General features: G+C 41.9%; 1 long non-coding RNA gene across 1 annotated transcript in view; it reads right to left on the bottom strand.

Annotated features, from left to right (window-relative positions):
* Positions 1-21,086, bottom strand: part of LOC115483008 — a 48,849-nt gene that overhangs the window by 16,027 nt on the left and 11,736 nt on the right. The window contains exon 2 of the long non-coding RNA XR_003944200.1: positions 6,213-6,286. This is a non-coding gene — a long non-coding RNA (uncharacterized LOC115483008). The remainder of the gene's footprint in view (positions 1-6,212; positions 6,287-21,086) is intronic.

Below are 21,086 nucleotides of genomic sequence, written 5' to 3'. Positions count from 1 at the left end.
TTTTCTCTCAAATGCTAAAGCTTAAATATCCTTGCAGTTGGGATTATGTACAAGGCCTATCAAGGATATGTTCTCTGATGTTGTGAATATATATATAATATTTATACAATAAGTTAGTTAGTTAATCTTATAAGATAAAGTAGCTTTGCATAAAGCTTTTAATGTACTTGAAGCTTTCTTGCTCCAAGCAGATGCAACATATTTTATAGCTCAGCTGGGCTTTCATTAGTAAACATTTCATAAATAGAAAAGAAAAACAGCTAAAAATACGTAAAATTTATGATTTTTGAAAATTTAAGCTCAGTTTTTCATACAGCTGAAGGATGCGCAGACGTTGCAATAGAAGTGTAGCGTGCATAAAAATAAACGACTTCAAATTTTATAAAGTAAACACAATAAACACACACACACACACACACACGCACACACATATATAAATACGGTTTGGTTCGCTTCGTTTGTGTTATAGATGACTGCATATAAACTGAAAATCGAAAACCATATTTCAATTTGCGGCATTTAGCGCACACAAGCACACACTCCCACGCACACACTCCCACACTCCCACGCACTCACACTCACACACACACAGATCTGCATATATGTAGAGTAAGGATACGCATGATGAAATTGATACGCTCTGCCGTAACGAGCATCAATTTGTGTTTTTTTTTTCTGCCAGTTTTTTTTTATTTTTTAAATACCCTCAACAATTACAGCAGCGGGTATTTGAAGTCAGGCCGTAAGCTGCTTATAGCAGCCATTCAACTGGGCTATTAACGTTGTTATTGCTGCCAGCTGAAACAAACATCGAGTAGAAACTTGCTTCCATGGTCCTTTGTGATATATTTGAATCATAAAACTGATTCCGTAACTACTTTTGATTGGTATCAGAGCAACAGCAACTGGCCACAGAGTTCATTTTGCTCAGGCATACTCTCTAGTTGAACTGGGCGCATTTATCACTCTGAATACCCTACACACAGCATATGAAATTTCAGTTATTTAACATAGAAACGTTAACTGGGCAACAATCTCGGCGATTTTGGGGCCATTTTGTGGCCGTTAATGCTTAAGCATTTGGGGCTGCGGCGTGCGAGCGTGGGTGTGACTGTTTGAATACATGCCGAGGTGGATATGTTTGAGCCAGCGCTGACCAGAGCCAACTAATCGAGCCTTGTACCAAATAAATTACAATTCACTCTGCGCTTACAGGTGTGCGGCAGCTGTGGTGTGTGTGTGTGGGCGTCGACCTGGTTGCCTGTTGGATGCTGAAACACGATTTTACACCTCGTCTGCAGCGGCCATACAACATTTGCGGTACATGTGCGCATACGAATGCTAAATGTGTGTGTGAGTGTGTGTGTGTGTGTGTGTGCACATGTGTGTGGTCCGCTTTAGACATAAGCTGAAGCAGCTGCAAGGCGCCCCTACATACATCATTCAACAATGAACGATTTTCTCTACATATGAGGACACATATACGTATATATATATGTATAAGTGTGTGTGTGTGCGTGTGTGTGTGTGTGTGTGCCGGATGTCATTTGTATAAACTTATATGGTGGGATTTTCGACTGGCTTGGTATGTGAATTTGCTCCCGCTGCTACTATCTCACTCGCACACACGCCCTCTCTCGCTCTCTCCCTCACACTTTTTCTCAGCTGTCTCCCTCTCTCACTGTCTCTGTCTTTCTCGCAGTCGTGTGCACTGGTAGTCAAGTGGAAAAGTGAAATAAGCGCAGCTTTTATGCCAGAACGTACCCAGTCAATTTGGGCAAGCGGATAACGGATAACGGATAATATATAATGGATAATGCTTTATGGAGTACATTACGCCCAGGAGCATGCCACAAAACGAATCAGCGAGCCAGCATGATCCGCAACGCCAATGCGTCGCAAAACAATACAGTAAACACACGTTAAAGGTGCTAACATAATGGGCACAGTATATGTATGTACGTATGTACGTCTGTCTGTCTGTCTGTGTGTGGTCGGGTTCTTCACCTTCCATCCATTCACAATCAAAAGCGAAATTGTTGCTGAAAACATTCGAAGAGGATAAACAGCCTGGGCCATGCCCACGAAATTATATTTCATACAGTGAGCACACGCTAACAGCGCCATTGTCTATGTGAATGTACAGTTAGTGCCCTCTGGGACATTTCCATGCACATTAATGTAGTTCATCGGCCCAACTTGATTACACTATTTGAATGTTTTCGATTTCCATTTTATCTACATTTTTATTGATTCGGCTTTTATTTGGTTTCTTTTTTTGCCGTTTCTTTGATTTTAAAAAGTTTTTTTCGCTGTTTGTTTTGTGTGTTTCATTTGATGCAATATAAACTCATTGTCTATTCAGCAGGTTCTCATTAACCCCGTTTGCTATTCTTTTGTTCTCGGAGGCTGCGCCTCGGCTGTTCTCTCGATCCCAATTCCATTTACCTATTATGGGCACAACCTGACATTTTTGCCTTGCTCAGTTATCGCATCGACGCACACGCGGCCAACTTCTAATGGCCAAAAGCTGAGCACCAGAACCAGCTACCCAATCCCTCTCTCCCACTCTCCCACTCTCCCCCCCCTCACTCTCTTTGGCTCCACCTCTCGTTACGCATTGAGCCACAATTATGAGCTGCCTTTAATCATATTAATGTGACCGCTGCTGCTTTCACGATAGTCAGCTTTCGACCAACTTTCCACTCGTAGCAGTTGCACGCAGCGCTGCCTGCCCCTGCGCCTGAGCCTGTTGTTCCCTTTCTGTCGCTGTGCTTAGCGAGGCGAGTCCGTTTCCTTATTTTATATGCAGTTTCTGCTTCTTTTGGGGCCATTTTGGTGCTTTTTTAGCCATTTCTTGAGCTAAACTTGACCTTCAATTGTACGTAATCCATATTCCCTTTCTTGCTCTTGCCCTCTCTCGCTCTGGCGCTCTCTCCCTGTCTCAATTGGCAGTCTGCCTGTGACCTTTTTGAATGACTCTCCGTGGAATTGAGGCACAGCAACGCTTATCGCTTTTCTATTATGGGCGGCAGCGTGTTGGCTACCAAGCACGCCCCCTTTCGCAGCACACCTCAAGGATTCAAGGAGGTGGCCTCCTGCTGTTCCTGCTGTTCCTGCTGTTCCTGCTGTCTCGGCCTGCGCTTCTGCTTCTTATCTGTGTTATTGTTTCAATTGTTCGCTGGCAACTTCTGCAATTTCCAGCCTGGCCACAAACAATTCCGACTGCCAACTCCCAAATACGTTGGCAGCTTCATCTGGTTTAGCTTAAGAGCTTGTTGTCTTTGTCTCAGTTGCTGTTGTTGTTGTTGTTATTGTTATTTCTGTTGTCCCTGTACTTAAGTAATTCATTTCTGCTTAAGATACAAAATGATTTCGTTAAATTCACGTTCAGAGAACTAAGTAAATAATCATCCAAAAGTTTGTCTGCTCCGCAATTGTTGGAGCCCGAAAGCCGCAAAATGTAAAGTGCGCATAATTTTACGAGCCAACGAGATGACAAGGAGCTGGAGCAGGGAATCGAGGAGCAACTGCTTCAGTTACTTGGTAAACGGGGCAGGTATCTGCAGTATCTAATTGACTGAAGGTTGGGGCCGCTTCCCCTTTCCAAGCAACGGAGAAGCAGCAGTTGGGGCTGACAGTATGGGCAACAGTTGAAGGACATGCGAAAAGCCAAAGTAACTGACACCGACAAATAATAATATAATTTAAAGTAGAGAGCTGCAGCTGGAGCTGGAGTTAAGCTGAAAGTTTGTCCGCGCAACGACTTCGCGTCAACACAATGCGAACGGGAATTACAAAGATTTTCTAATGAGCCAAAAACTTAAAAGCAAATGACCGGCCAAACGGACAGAGACACAGACACACGCACACAGGCAGGCCGAATGACAAATAGACACTGGGACAGACAGATGGTTGACAAAAGTTTGCCTGCCCAGGCCACGCCCACAAGCCCCAAAAATAAAGCGAAATACAAAAGAGCGAAAACAACTCGTGAGCCGGTGCGTTAAGCTTGTTATTGCGAGCGGAGCGCAGAGTGGAATGACGAACTTCAAATACCCTAACCAGCTTATGTCAACTAGATTTTGATACGGTTTATTTATAAGACATTATCCATTCAATTGCCGTCCTAATCTCTAGCCAAACATTTACATATATCAAATACGTTTCAGTTAAAAAGCAATTTTAATAAACTGAAATTATATAGGGTAAACAACGAATCAAATTCCTAAAGTTACTATTTATATATAGACATATATATATGCCGCATTGCCTCGGCTATAAGTAATAATGCCCACGACTTAAGCGCACTTTTTGTTTGCAGCTTGGGCAGGCGGCGAATGAGACGACTATCTGAAAGTTATGTACGACTTATTGGAGCGATAAATACATTAATTAAAGTCAAGTTACTCATAAATAAATGAAATGTGCTGAAAAGCGAACCCAACAACAACAACATGAAGCAGTGAAAAGTGGTAAAAAGTCAAGCAAGGCAGAGTGTGGCAAGGAAATGGAGACGGAGACGGTCATTAATGAGGCAAGCAAAGCGCGTAATGGAAACGCACTGGAAATAGGAAAACTGTGAAAAGGACATGCGGTCGAGTTGGATATTGCGAAACTTGAAAGTGCTGCAATTGAATGTGTGTGTGCTTGTGTGTGTGTGTGTGCTGTGCAATGCTTGACTGAAGCTGAAGTGTGGTCAAATTGAGGTTAGCCTTAATGAACGGTAGGTAATTGGTGGCAAGCAGTTGGATAATCGCGATTTCTAGGCGACCAAAGCCGAGTGGAACTGAAGCTTAGTTAAAGTACACATTAGATGTTGTCTGAATAATTAAGGCAGCACAGAGATAAATTGAGCCCAACAGAGAAAGTGGCTATCGAATGACAAAAGTAGTTTAATGCTCTCAAATGGTCAGCTTCCTGTTGAAGCTCATGCTAATTGACAGACATTTATAATGTAGAATATCTAACATCTTGCCGACCTAATGTTAAAGCATCAAAGCGACTTTAACGCAATTTCATTTGGAAAAGAAAATATATACAATTTGTATCCCGAAGGCAAAGTTAAAGTCGACATTAAATGTTGACAAAAGAGTTAAGGGAGCAAAGACAAAATGGAAAGGCGACTGGCAATGGGCCAACGGAATGACAAAAGTAGTTGCGTGGAGCTAGTCGTGTTAGGACTCATGTTAATTGAAAGACATGTTTAATGTATGTTACGCAAATCAAATGCTGAAACTTCAAACTTCAAACTTCAAAGCAACTGGAACGGAATGTAAATTGAAGATATATTTGGGCATAATATCCCGAGGGCTAAGCCCACATTAAAAGCTGACAGCAGAGTTGAGGGAGCGAGAATGACGAAAGTAGTTGAAACCTCTCTCATGGTCATGTTCTTGCTAAGGGTCACGTTAATTGAAATACATTTATAATGCATGTTATTTAACCTCTTGTTGACTCAACGTTAAAACTTCTAAAGCAACTTAGGCGAAATGGAATTAAAAAATATATTAAATTTGTCTCGAATGCTAAGCGAAAGTCTGCATCAGATGTTGACGGAAGAATTAAAGGAGCAAAGAAGAATACAAAAGGCAACTGAGAATGCGAAAATAAAATGACGAAAGTGGTTAAATGTGCACTCATGTTAATTGAGAGCCATTGACAATATATATTGCTTAACCTCTTGTTAACTTAATGTAAAAACTTAAATGAAAGATGCTCTGAAAACGTCTAACGTTAACAAAGATTAAGTTAAAGTAAATTAAAGCGAACAAAGAGTTAATGAAACAACGAAATGAACAGAACGCAAATCATCTACAGATCAAGTTCATGTTAAGCCAATTTTAAACTGATAATGACTTGTATATTGTCTTGTCAGAGAATGGGAAAACTAAAGGACGAAAGTGGTTAAATGTGATCTCATGTTAATTGAGAGCCATTTACAATATATATTATTTAACCTCCTGTTAACTCAATGTTAAAACTTTAAAGCAACTTAAATAAAAATTGCTATGAAAACTTTTAACATTAGTGAAGGCTATGTTAGAGTATGTTAAAACTGACAAAGAGTTAAGAGAGCAACGAGCAGAAAAGAAAAGAAATCTTCAACAGATCAAGTTCATGTTAAAACACATGTATATTTATATATGTATTTTATTTAACCTCGTGTTAGCATCTTGTCAAAAATATGTGCAACCACCATATCAACTTACCTTAAACGTAATTTAGCATCCAAATCCTGGCATCCTGCAATTTGCACATTCGAATTGAAAACAAGTTTGGAGCGCTGTAAGAAAGTGATGAGAATAGAAATTATTGAATGTCAAAATTAATGAGAAATAAGGCAACATTCTTGCTGTCGAAGCTAGTCGACATAATCGATAAATTCATTATAATTTATAATTAATTGTTCCATCAATGGCTAAGATCAACCACTATTGACCGCCTGCAAAGCTCATTGAATATAGCTCTAAAGCTGCGAATTGTCTACATAATATTTCAAGGAATCTAATAGTAAAATCCTTGTCAAACTTTGATAATCCAACTGCGAACTATGACTAACTTCCATCGGAGACGGTCAACGGTCTGGCTAACAATGCTTGAGGAACAGTAGAAGAAAATGTTATAAATATATCTCTGTGGCGGGCGCAATTTGAATACTCTTGGCTGTTGTTAGATAAATGCATGAAATGCCATGTGAGAGCTGGCATTAACCTTTTTGCTAGCTAAAGTAAGTTTAAACTTTCCCATTGGGAGTTGTGCCGACAGGCGAAAGAGTTTTTAACGAAAATTAACACCTTTTGGTTGCGTCTCAGGTGTGCTGCGCTTATTATGGCATGCTTTATAGAATCTTTATCAGCAGCTTCTTTGCAATCCAAACCAATTGCCAGTCGGCTCCTGGAGGCATCGTTTTAATGAGCTAAAGTTTTTGGCCAAAGTTCCCAAGCTGCTGAGCTGTCGGAGCTGCCGAGCTCGGTGCGTGCAGCAATTGAAATTATCGTTTGGCTGGTAATGAAAAATCCCGCACGCCAACCGCAATCTTTGCCAGCTGGTTACGGCAGATTGGGTATATTGGATGTGATGACTTGGCCAACTAAAACTTGGCGCAAGTGGCACACGTCAACTATATGCTTAACATCAATTAGAGGCGCACAAACCTAATATACCCACTTAACCCACAACTAGCGGTGACACGACAGACAGAGAGCGAGCTAGAGACAGAAACAGAGACAGAGACAGAGAGAGAGGGAGAGGGAATAAAATATATCGCGCTAAAAAGCTTCTCGGGACAAACTTTACTCGGCAGACGTGTTAAAAGTCATAAAAGAAGCAGCTGCCTGGACAAAGTGCGGGCTTGCAGGATGTGGCGGGAGTTCGGCTTACCCGCTTGATAATTATAAGCTTGAGGCAGTCGCCTATCATGATGTCAGCTTGTTGTTGTTGTTGTTGTTGTTGCTACTGCTGCTGCTGCTGCTTCTGTTGAGACATCGCTCGGTAATGGCAACGACGACAGCTAAACAAAAGCGCTGAGAGACATCTCAGCAGCTTCCCCACGTCATCTATGCCGACGCCCCTTTGTTGCGCTGTGTATTATAAACGCAGTCGGAATTGGGGTTAGGTGCCCTGTTCTTGACTTGATATACGTTAACCCGTCACTCTGCCCTAGCCGCCACATTACCATGCCCATTTCCATTCCCATTCCTATTCCCATTCTCAGACTCATTCTCATTCCCATACGCATTGCCGCCACGCAAATGTAATTAAACCATACATCAACGTGAAATATGTCGACGGCGACGAGCCCAGTTAGTATCTCTCTCTCTCTCTCTGTGTGGGTGTGAATGGGTATATGTATGTGTGAGTCTGTGTGTGTGTGTGCTGACTTGAATGCCGTTAAACTTTTATCAGAGGCAGCATAACACAGGCAACAAGCTTGCAACGCACAGTCACAACTAGAAATGAATGAAGTCTGTCTACAGAGACAGCTGTCATACTTTTTCGAAATAATGCAGTAGGAAGGGAGTCATGTAAGTGTGTGTGTAGCCATCGGAAGACGCCTGCAACTGTCTGAGGAGCAATGTTGTATATTGTAGTTTAATAGTTGAGCTATAAATATTTCAGAATCCACCCAAAAATATCGTTTAAGTCTCGCAGAGTATCAAAAGTTCGACTTGACACTTCTGTGATAAGTTTTCGCACCAATGGCGCGTCATGGCTATAGAGGAAAAGGTAATATAAATACACGTAAATATAAAGCAGAATTGTAATTATGTGCTTAACACAAGCGATGCTTTAGACACGCCCCGTCTCAACGCCTCTGAATGCTGTAGTATATACCTAGTAAATACACACAAGAGTTGTTAGAATTGGTTTGGGTTAGATATTGGGCTGCCTCTGCCGCTGCCGCTGCCGCTGCCACTGCTGAATGGCAAGAAGACAAGTTGCTACTAATTTAATTCCAGCCCCGACTTTGCCCCAAAGGCAACACGGACTGTACCATTCTCTGCGGTCTGGCCAAGGAGGCAGACGAAGGGGGCGGCACGCAGACCGAGATGAAAGCCTCTATAAGCTTCATGAGCAATGGCCCAGTATACAGCCCACAAGCACTATTTAAAGATCAAAATAAATCTATTATCTCATTTTGCTCATCAATTTGAACGGTTCCAATTGAATCATGTCGACGACTACCCAAACTCAGAGCGAACGCTGCTGCCAGCAAATCTTGATATTCCGAGACTACTCTGTAATTATTAACAAGCTGCAGTCAGCTGGTAGGAAGGTTACTCGTAACTATTGCTATCGATATTTATCGATAGCAGAGAAATGTCAAAGCTTCTCTTGTAGCTGAAGAAATCGGAATGTTCGCACATATGGACAGGTGGGAATGGTGCTAGATCGGCTCAGCTCTTTGACTAGATTATGTGATGTACCTTAATTCCTTCTGCCTTCTATATATATCTGAGTGAAATCTAGCTGGAATGTTTGCTTATATGTAAATCTGAATAAGCCTTGAGTCAATCTAGAGGACAAACTATTAAGTAGAAATCAGTTCAGTGCTTATAAGTTGTACAGTTAAACAACAGCTCGGAACTAAGAATTTGATGATTGATTTTTAAATAAGGTTAAACTTGGTATATCATCTTGTATTTGGTTGCTTCATATAGGCACATTAAACGTAGCTGACTCCAGCTCCTGCAGGAGGCGCTCTCGCTGTTGACTTATATTTTATTTGTTTTTCAACGTGTTGCCAAGCCGGAGCAGCACTTTGCCAATATCTATTTAAAGACATAATTTAGCTTAATTCCAATTTAAAACAAGCTTTTTGGGTAGCAACGCGGCTGCTTAGCCAGCTGCAAGAGGTTTATGTACGTTGCTAGCAATCGTCCATAAAAAAATAAAAAATATAATGAGCTACTTAAAGGAAATATATATGTATTAAGGGGTCCGTGTGTGTGTGTGAAGGTAAGCTAGTAGTGTGCACGCCCACCTGCTTACGGCGCTGAAATGCAGTCCGGGCACGAGGCAACAAACAAAGTTGAGAGTGGAAAAAAATGCATCACGTGCAAAGGGGGCGCCAGGGGCGTGCACTGCTGGTAGGAGTGAGGCGTTGATTGGATGCTGCTGCGTATCGTAGCACAGCTAATGCGCATTTACCTACGACCCTGATGGCCACCGTCTCAGGACTATAAATTTCCGACAGCCCAGCGGAATGGGTAGCTGAATGATGGGCGCGTATTGGGTGGCAAACAGCCTAATGATAGTTGCTGCGACTGCTGCTGCTGCTGCTGCTGCTACTGCATTGAACAAGCAGCCAAGACTAAGACAAACTAAAGGAAGACATGAAAATTTTCGATATCCGTGCCTAACGACTGCCGGCGAAGAGAAGCCTCTCGAAAGAGAAGGATGTGGAGGCAGTGTAGCTACTGGTTAGGCGGCAATGAGATTTTAAGAGCTTCCAGTTCCGTCTAAGCAAAATTTGTTATCGCTACGACAGGCGGGCAAGTGAAAACTGTATGTACATATATTACGTATAAGTAGTGGCGCCATCTAGCAGCAGGCGGTGACTCCCACCGCTAGCCACGCCCCGCCCGGCGCCTCAAGAGAGGCCTTCGACCGATTTGCTGCTTGTCTTGCATTTAATGTCACACGCTTCATTATTTCTAATTGGCAAATTTTCAATCAGCGACGCGGCCCCAAAGTGGAAATTGGGGCGGGGTGGGGGATCGAGAATGGGGTTGGGGTCAGGATGTTTAGGGAATGCGCTGCGCGTAAATTTGGTTGCGCTGTGAGTTAACAACTTCAGAATTCAATTATGCGACACAGAGTGAAATCAACATTATTGATAAGCCGCAAGGACAACGCCAGAAGGAAGCGGCAGAGATACAAAAAAATTTAGAGAGAGAAGCTGATGGGCAGCCGCTGGAGGCACAGAAGGAGACATAGAAGGAGCAGCAGCAGACACAGGAGGAGGAACAGCAGCAGCAACTACAGCGCCAGCAGCCGTGGGCAGCCAAATCGCGACTGCTGTCATCAGCAGAGCAGTAACAGACGCAAAAGGAGAAACAGAAGCGTTGCGGACGGTGACCAATCAGCGCCCCCTGGCGGCGAGCGACAACAACTAAGTCAGCAGCCAACTAACCAACAAAAGTTTTGCCCAGGGGCTGGGTGGGCGTGGACGCTAGATCTGTGGAGCAACAAAAGAAAACGTAGCACGCAAATTATCGTAATTATAAATTAAGTCGACTTTGGTCAGAAGCGAACGCCAGAAGCTGGAGATGGAAGCGGTTAGCACGACGACGGCTAGGGATAATGAAGAATGGGCAGGACGTTAAATGGGACGGCAGCGGGAGTGCGTCTGTGCCTTGAATTGTCGGCGAATGTAATGAAAAATACTTTCTGTAATGCGCACAACATTGCGGAAGCAGAGGGCTGGAGATGATTGAAAGGGGACGGGGCAGGATGGGGGAGTGGGAGGGCAGTTAAAGAACAAAGCTAAGACTGGACTGACAGACATTCGAAAATAGATTTTCACTATATATATGTATATATATTTCTGTGGGCGGCAGGAGGGCACGGCCCTAAGATTAGGCTGCGAATGAAAAATAGAAGTTCAAGGGGGAGGAGGAGTGGAGGACGAGAGAGGGAGGGGGAGCAAGCTTGGAGCTTGACTATAACACTGTAAAGTGGAAAAGTTTTGTCTGACTTGGATGGAGCAGTTCTTTGAAAGAATAAAAAATAGAAATGTGAACAAGGCAACAAACTAGGGGAAGTAGAAAACAGACATTGCGGGCTGCCGGGTGCCGGGTGCCGCACTCTGTCTCCCTCTCACTCCTATGCCCACTCATTCTACATACTACATACACACATATATTTACAGATAGGCTGTAAAAAAAAGAAGATGATGAAAAAACAAACAAGTAAAACTAACAAACAGAGGAGCAACTGAGATTTGTTGCCTGGGACAAAATGAAGCTATTTTGCGTAGGTAACTGAGCGAGAGCGCCTTATTGAGCGCCAGCCGGAAGCTGTGCTGGTGGGGAGAGGGTGTGGCTGCTGCTGCCTAATTGTTCAAAATCCGGCACGAAGTTATGCCAAAAAGTGTTGTCAGAGTAGTCGTCTTTGAACAACATTTCTTGGCCATAAAACTAAGCGTTAATTGAGCGCCAAGCAAAAAGTTTTTGGACAAAATGCCTCAAGCAGTTATATTAAATAGATATAATATACGGCGGCAGCCCGAAACACAAGCAGCGCAAACGAAGTCTAAATACCCTTCAAGGCAAGCGACTTAGCAGCAGTGCTTAAGCCAGACAGCTTTCTAGCCATGGCAACAATTTGGTTGGCCAAAAAAAGCAAAAAGTAATAGAAAATCAAATGTTCCTTTAGAGCTATATACCATAGATAAATATAATCCTGAGAAGGTGTTTATTATCTATAGACAGTGTAAAGCTTAGTCAAAATACGCTCAAAGCTCAAAAAACTTTCCATGCAACAACTAAATTTCCAACATTTTTATATGTCTCGCTAGCAACAGATATATAGATAGAAAGTATGATAATATTCAGAAATATATATAAATATATATATATCTATATAGTTCAAGCCAAGAGAACAAATATCGACACGGCTCTTCGAGTGGAGCGTTTAGTGAATCGCGCGCTTCCGCGTTACACATTTCATGACGGAATGCTAAAAATCCTCTGCAAGAGTATTAAAACATTCAGAGAGAGAGAGACAGAGAGTGAGAAGGAGAGAGAGAGGGAGAAAGAGAGGAGGGAAAAAAATTAGATGACAATGGGCTAGCGAAAACAATTGAAAGAGCCGTTGGCATTAGGCGGGGAGTTGGGCTGCTTAGGGCTTAGACGAGAGCGCTAGGCGAGTCAAATTTGAGTGTGGGAATTGTGAGCAGGGGACTGAGGGCTGCTAGCTGGGGGCTGGGGCGCCACTAACCAAATTTACAACTTGTGTGCAGATCGACGACAACTCCAACCACTGACAAAATGGAACAAAATGGCAACCATTAAAAATGCCGCCGACGCTGCCGTCAGCATAAAAACTAAAACGGAATTTCAAAATGAAAAGCTCAAACAAGTTCAATGTACGCAGGCACAACGAACTCTAAATGCCCTACTGCCAGCCAGCACGCTTCGCTGCGCTTAATTCAATTTTTGCGCCTGTGTGGGTTAGACACAATTCTTGGGAAACTGATTTTAAAGTGGTGCAGCAAGTGGTTCAGCGTGTTTATACACTCGAGCAAATTGCTTGGAAATTCTGTGAATTGCTGAATAGACAGCGCTTCAAACTCCGCAACAATTTGCAAAATATGCATCAGATGTGTTAAATTAGAAAATGTGATTCCGTAAACGGTAAATACTTCAAGTGAAGCTCATGAATTTAAGGACTTGCCTTTCAAATAACACAACTGCGGCTTGACGGTTCACATCACAGGTTCACACTCCGGCTCGGGCGTGAGAGGGCAGTCATCAGAAGCAACACATTTTGTATAAAATATGCTATTAAGTTAACCACTTCAAAGCGGATTCGAGGCTAACTTATTACCACACATTTCATTTGTTAATGTCAAAGCGTGGTTTGGTGGTTCGAAACACAACAACTTTTCGCCTAATTGCTTAACGAAATTAGATGTGCGAGCTTTACGAAAGAAAACTGAGAAATTTGTGGAGAATACGCGTAAGAAATTTATGTAAATTGATGTAAAAAAATAAAAGACGATGGGCAACAATTTTGAGCTTGTATCAAATAAAACACAAATGTTTGAACTGGTTCATTCTTACTTACAAATAACCAATAGGGAAAATATAAACATATGAACTAGTTCATTTCTGTAAAAGTCATGTAAGAAATGATACAATATAAAAAATATTACCCTTGAACTAGATCAAGTATGAGTCATTACGAACTAGTTCACTTTGAAAATAATGAACTAGGGTCATTTAGAAGCGAAATTCTTGGTATGCTGATACTTTCAAATGAATGCAGTAAAATGAACAAAGGCTGTTAGAAATAGAAATAAGCCATATATGAACTAGTTCATTATACATTAATCCACATGAAAGCTAAATCTTTGATGTATCCATACCTTAAGATGGATATTGACTAAAGCATAAAAGAAAACAAAGTGCTTGAACTAGTTCATGGTAAACTAAGCTGAAGAAAACATAAGACAATGAAATGTATCGAAATGTAAGCACCTAAAACTAAACTGAACAGCAAAAAGCAAATAAGTAACGCTAAAAACACTTATTTTTGAAGTAGTTCCATGGGCGATTGGTCACTGATGTTGCAAGCAACACGACAAAGTGAACATGATCGTTTGAACACATGAAGCAGCCCCAAACAATAGGATGAATTACCAAAAAGTTTGCGCCGAGTGAGTTGAAGAGGGCATTGAAGGACAGCAGGAGGCAGCCGGAGGCCTCGTCATGGGCCAAGTGGCTTGTCGAATGTCTTCTTCGACGCATAAGTAGCTGCTGAAATTAACGCTGAAAAATTGTAGTGGCAAATGCGTGCGAATGCGCAAATGAGCAAGCGAGGCGGCTTAGGAGCGGACGCCTCCCATGGGGGAGCTAGGCCCCAAGATAAGCCCCGAGACATGGCAGTGTGTGTGGGCATCTTTGTGTGTGTGTGTGGGTGGGCGCTTATCCTCGATTGGGCAGCGTGAAAACAGAAATTACATTTAATGGTTATAAATTGAAACTGACTAAATGAAATGCGTAAATATTGACTTATTGAATGGACTGTGCGCCGTCCCTGTTTGCTGAGGGTCACTTCAAATTACATTATTGGCTCCGGAGCCACACAATGGCCACAACGCCAGAGCCGCAGCCAGGCACACACACACACACACACACACCCCACCCACACGGCAGTCACCCTCTGCACTTTGGGATTTGACAGCGCTAATTTGTTGATTTGCTGAATTTGATTTTTGGTTTTTCTGTTTGGGAAATGCCTTTTTTTTGTGGATATCTATCTAATATTTTGCTGCTGCTGCTGATGCTGATGTTGATCCCGTTGCTGATGCTGACGCTTTTGTTATTGCTGTTGTTGTCATTAGCAAGTCGAGCAGCTTTAAGCGTTAGGCAAAGTTTTGCGGTCTAATGAGCTTAGACTCTAATGGCAGCAGGCCAACAGCAGGAGTAGCCAGAAAGGACACCATTCTCTGTCCCTCTCTCTCTTTCTCTCTGTGTGCATCGTTGTTTGAGGCACTTGAATTAAAATGAAAGTCCCGCAGTAATTAGAATTGTTCCCGACATGATTTTTGGCATTCTAATTGAATTGTACAGTTTGCTTTTTTCCTTTTGGCATAGCTGTGCGGTCATGCGGCATCGCTTTGGGCCACAATTAATGATAGTTGGTTAAACTGAATATTGAGCCGGCTGACCATGACAGCAAGCGGAATGGTTTAAATATAAATTACAATCTGGTTGACCCTTTCTCCCGTTACACTCTCAACATTTGGGTTGCGACACCTTTCCACTGAGCACAAAGCCATAAATAATTTTGGGTATTAATCACATGTCTAAAGACTTAAGCTATCTAAGGTGTAACGATCATTTTTTGATATTGTAAGGATAGTTAAGAAACCTCAACTTATTCATTTGAGTCAGCTACAGAGAGAGGCAGCTCAGTATACGCTGGGCGCTTAAAATTTGGGTCATATTATGGAAAATTAGTTTTAAATAACTTTCAGTGTATTAATGGCATCCAAACGTGTATCGATTTTTATCGATAATATAGATACGAAATGAATTATCGAGAAAGAAGAGTAGAAACGTATGCTGCTTAGGCTTATGTACATATATACAGACTGATAGGCAGAGACACTGATTGACGAGTCTAACCATGTCAGATCGACTCATCGCATCATCATAATCAAGACTCTGTATGCTGTCAGCCATATATATATAAAATAAATAAATATAGATATCAATTGAATGAAATTTAAGCTCTCTATTCAATTTTTTCATCTCAATCTCTGAGCTATTGAGCCTTCTTTGGTATGTATTTTTATCATTAAGTATCCGTAACTTGCAAATATTCTATTTCCATCTAGATCCATGTTTAAAACAAATGTCAAATTGACACAACTTCAACAGCAAAAAAAAAGGAGCTAATAAAATAAAAAAATCAATGCATTTGTCGCATAAATTGAAATTCAAATCAATTTTGGCAAATTGATCAAATTTCAATTTCTATCATCCAAGCGGCAGACAATCCATAAAGACATTCCGCATGGCATTCAATTGGGCATTGTTAGAGCTGCTGCTGTTGTTGTTGTTGTTGTTGGCCAGAACTGGAATAAATCCTGTACACAATTTGGTATTGGGCCAAGTCAAGTGTGAGCTGTTATTGGATAGGGCAAACAACCGCAAATGGAAGCCTCTTCTTTAAATGATCGGCTCCGCGGCGAGGCGACATGTCCCCTCTCAAATGCACATCAATATGGGAACAATTACTTCAACTACACGAAGGCGAAGAACAAGAAGAAGAAGCCGCGTGAAGGTCCCAGCCGAATCGAACCCTAATTTCAGACGAAAATAAAAATCCATTTGGCAAAACTTTCGTTGGGGTTCACGCATTGACAACGGGTTATAAACAAAGGGGACTCATATTGAAAAGAAAGTACCCTATACACAACTAATACACCCATTACACACGCCCATACAGTACGAATATGTGTCATAAATGGGGCGGCTTCCAGCGGGGCGGCAACACATAAAGATAGACATATGCGACGCGTCTGGCAGGCTCAAAATTCGAGTCGAGTCGCGTCGCGTCGCGTCGCCTCGCCTCGTGTCGAGTTCGAGTTTATCTACGCATCTAACTGAACTATATATGTATATGTATCTATAAGTATATGTGCGTGTAGGCCATGGCGATATAATAAATCGAAGTCACGACTAATATAAATAATAAAATTTATTTTATTTATTTTATTTCTATATAGAAATTTCGTGTTTTTCGACGTTTTCGCTATTTTCTTTTTTTTTTTTTGCAATTCAACGTACTTTCAGTACATAAATCTCGAGCTTAGCAGCGGACAGGACCCCACACAAATGTCGAAGGACAACAGCAACAACAACAAAGAGGAGAAAGGAGACTTTTTTTGGGCGCCTGAAACAACAGACACGAGCCGCAGAATTCTGGGCGGGTCTGGCTGCCTCCCTACGCTTTATGCTCGTATGAATATTGTTTGTGAATATATATATATATATATATATATATATATATTTATATATATGCGATATGTGTATATGTAGTAGCTTACACACACATTTATGTATATGTAAAAAATGAAAAACAAAAAAAGAAAAGGAAAATCGCTGCGAACAGAGAAATAACAATAACAAATCCAATATTAGATGGCTATAACAACAATGCGCTCAAGTACAAGCCAGCGCACTCGCACTGGCGCCTCTCCATCAGTTGTGGCAGCCTAGTGCCACCCTGTGTGGCACCTAGTCGTGGCGTTTGCTAAGGTTTTTGCGGCAGCAGGCGCACATTTTTGGCTATTCGGCAAGGTCTGCGAGCAAAGCGCACACAATAAAAACTCAAGCGGCTGTTGCTGTAGCAGGAGACCGAGAGCGGGGGCGGGAAACGAAAAGTGGGGGCGTACTACAAGCTGTGAACAAGCTGTACGGAACGCATGTGCTGCAATCCGACGAGTGGGACGAAACTTTAGCACACACACACGAAAGAAGAAATAGAATAAGAGGAAGAATAATGGAATAAAGACACAGATATCGGAAAAGTTTGGAATGTGCATTGGCTAAAGCAAACCACTCGAATTGAGTCAAATTACTTGGCATTCGGAATGGGATTACTTCTAGGCATTGGATTGGAAACAATTTGTCGAGATTCTGGCATATACATATATTGCATACAGCACACGAAAGCTAATATTGTCGCATGAAATATTTGGCCACATTACATTATGATGGTATTTGCTTAGGATTATGACGGCTGCCCTAACTATGGGTCAGTGGGTCGCAATGGCGATAAAGCGGTATGCACAGTTATTTTGCAATGCACGGAGAGGGGCGAGTGGGGCGAGTGAGGCGAGTGGTGCGGACGCAGCTCGTTAAGTGAGTGCCATTCACAATGGGATTGGGACTGAGATTGGGAAATTTGCGGAATGGAAATGTTTGAAAATGAAAATGCCTGAATGGCTACAATCTCAAATGCCACGCTGCAAATTGATTTTGGGGCTAGGTGAGCGGCTCACTCAGTAGCTAGCCAAGTTTTAATTAACTGTTAACCCAACCTTGAACTGATGCGGCAGAAGCCGCAACAAAAACGCTTTCACAATCAAAAAAGTTAGTTAATGTGGAAAATATCTGAGAATGGAAGAATTGTTCACCTATTGACGTAGACTTAACAATGATATTTATCGATATTTATCGATACAAAAACATTGCTTCTGCGTCCTATACAGAGGGGCATAAAGACTTAAGACCTTCACTCAGCTGTTGAGGCTAATTAAGAATTTACTTATATTCAATCGGATCAGAGGTAAATTATAATCAAGATTTCACTTACAATAGTGAGTCTTCACTGTACTTTGTCAACTCACTCATAATCTGATTAGCAAGAAAATTGTCAGCTAAGCGCTAATTGCTTTAGGAAACTTTCCAAATTAATTCAGTTTAATTAGATCATTTCGACGTTGGCGATTAGCTTTTACTTAAAAGTTTTATCAATGTCAGTGAATGATAATCAATGGACTCTGTAGGCGTCGAATGACCATATCCACAGGACACATATAGAAAATAGATATTACACAATCAGAAAGGGTCTTTCATTGGGATTTGGAAATAATTCTGAATCACCTATATATTGCTTGGGCACAAATTATCCGCTCGGCTAGAAAATAAGCAATAAAATATAATGCCGTTGGGACCTAAAAAAAAATGATACTAATAATAAAAAAGAAAATGGACCCAAGCCCAACTAATTGCACAACATTTTGGGGTCGACCAATGTGTGATAAACTTTGAGCTGAGCTGCCGAAGTGGCTCGGCAAACAAACATGCGAGCCTCCGACTTACATAAGTTTCAGTCCAACGGCAAGGGGCAACAATATGTCTAACGAGTATGACACGCACACACACACAGTCAGAGAGATACACATAAATAGGAGCTGTGCCCAGCCAGTGAAAGGACCCTGCGACCCGAGGACCGACCATTAACTATGCCAAGTGTTGCAAAGTGTATCTAAATTTTCTGCACTAACACCCAAAATCTAATTTATATCACGTTAATGAGCTTTTACGTCAAATTTTTCGGATTGTTTGGGGACGGAGCAGCGGCTGACAGAGGCTGGGCTGCGGCGTGTGGACGTGGCGTGGTGTGGTGTAAGGGGTTGACGGCAAAACTTTGAGGCTAAAGTCGAGTGGGCTTTCGGACGTCAGACGTTTGGACAGTCGGACGAGGCCAAAACTGTCAACTGTAAAAAGTTGGCCGGCTTATCAAACGAAATTTTGTGGCAATAAAACGAAACGAAACGAAACGGAATAGAAACGAACAGAAAGAACGAAAGAGAGAGAAAGGGAGAGAAAAAGGGGGCAACAACTGTGCGTCGCGAGCGAGTGGCAGCACGTGGAGCGCCTCATGTCTGAGCCAATAAACGAAAGGTTATTTAATATTTGGCTACGGCTTTGGAGCACCTACCACTCCACCCAGCGTGTCCCCGCAGACGCCCCACGACTCTCCGACTCACTGCCTGCAAATATATTTCACTAACAACTTAGCCAACTTGGCACTTTTGTTTTTGGGCTCTCGTCTTTTTTTGCTTGTTTTTGTTATTATTTTTCCTCTACATAAAAACATCAAAGCCGCATGGGCGTGGCTAAGAGGTGGCTAGGGCCGTAAGTGGGTATGAGAAGGAATTTTTTGTACTTTATATTTTTTTTGTCCTAGCATCCTGCGGGCGAATATTAAACAAATCTCGGCGTACGCAATGCAAAAGTTGTCAACTTACTCTGATAGCACGCCCCCATGCCAACGCCCAACAACCAACGCCTACACAGGAAAGAAATATCCCCCTCCCCCTCCCCTTCGCTCTCCAGCCAGCCAGCCCGCCTCCCGCGTTGTTTCTTTTGTTTTGGCAACGAGCGAAAAGGCAAAACATTGGCAAATTTAAATGCAAATCAGCAGGCAGAGTGAAAGAAAACAGAAATGCGCAGCGCCGAGAGTTTTCTGCGGGGGTTAGAGACTGCTGAAAAAGTATAGACTATTTGGGAAATTATGGACCCAAGCTAAGTTGGGCATCGAGTCGAGTGTGGGCGCAGAGGCAGGTGCCCATACGGCAAGCTAAGCAAATGCACTTAAGCTGCCACGCCCACACACACGCACACACACACACGGACATGTCATGTAATATGAGTATTCACATTATTGCTTAATTCAAATATTTCGGTATCAGCAGACAGCCCACATGGAATACAAACAAGTGAGCGTGCTCTAGTCGGCAATGCCCGACCAGCAGATGCCCTAACCACCCAGCGAACAATCATTACAGCGATGCTGCTTATGTATTATATAGTCTGAATGTTTGGAAGTATAAATGGCTAGTATTAAGGGTGATTCCGAGCTGTCGGAAACTAGTAAAAATATTGCAAAGCTTCAATAATCCAGACTTTTGCACTTCATACCCTCATAGCTATGCCTAAACTGAATTAGCTCATGAAAGACGTTTCAGCTGCTTGTTACATGTCTTGCCACTTAACATATATACCCTGTTTAACGATTTGCAGACACTTTAGGATAAGCGAATAATTTACAAAATTATATAGCACAGATTTCGGCGCAAACATTTTGAAGCAGGTGACAAAAATGTCTTAAGCTAACGCATAAAATAAATGCTTATGAGCATGGCATATATAATAATAGGCTAAGAAAATGTAAAACTTAAATATATATATATATATATATATATATCCATGAAACGATTACATGATATGCCAAAGATATGTGGGGGACATTGACGAGCAAGACAAAGGTAGTGAGGCAAATTACAAATTGTGTGAACAATCTGCATTTGGTCTTAAAGAGCTAATAACAACTTGCAGCTAGAACAGCTAATAATAGAAAAGAAGAAGAAGAAGAAGCTAGTTTGCTTGCATATGACACAATGAATATATCAAAATATCAATGGACGACTCAGCTTCTGGTCTTGTTCTTCATCAATTTCTTATTTATTCCATGGCACTTTTCCATATCTGCAGGGTATAACGATATGCGGAATACATCAAACAATAAATAGTAATGAGAAATGACATGGCATATGGCAATGCAAAGGAAAAGATGAAAAGATGAAAGACTTATTATACAAGTGGAAGACATTGGAGCTCAGGAGTAGCTGTAATTGCATGTGATATGTATTATGATAGTCGCTGTATGAAAGCAATTTGCTTCGCATTCTACAGCAGATGGAGAAGCTGTAGCACGTGTTACACATGGCGACAGCAACATGAGTGGGTTTGTGTACGGGGGGAGGGTAGGTGTGAGGGTATGGCTGTGGCACACGCACAGACGCAATATTTTGCAACAAGCTTGCGGCTCAC

The sequence above is a fragment of the Drosophila hydei genome, unplaced genomic scaffold (assembly GCF_003285905.1).
Source record: "Drosophila hydei strain 15085-1641.00,03,60 unplaced genomic scaffold, DhydRS2 tig00000250-arrow-arrow-pilon, whole genome shotgun sequence".
NCBI lineage: Eukaryota > Metazoa > Arthropoda > Insecta > Diptera > Drosophilidae > Drosophila > Drosophila hydei.
The sequence above is the reverse complement of the archived record's forward strand: the minus strand, read 5'-3'. Positions and strand labels throughout refer to the sequence as shown.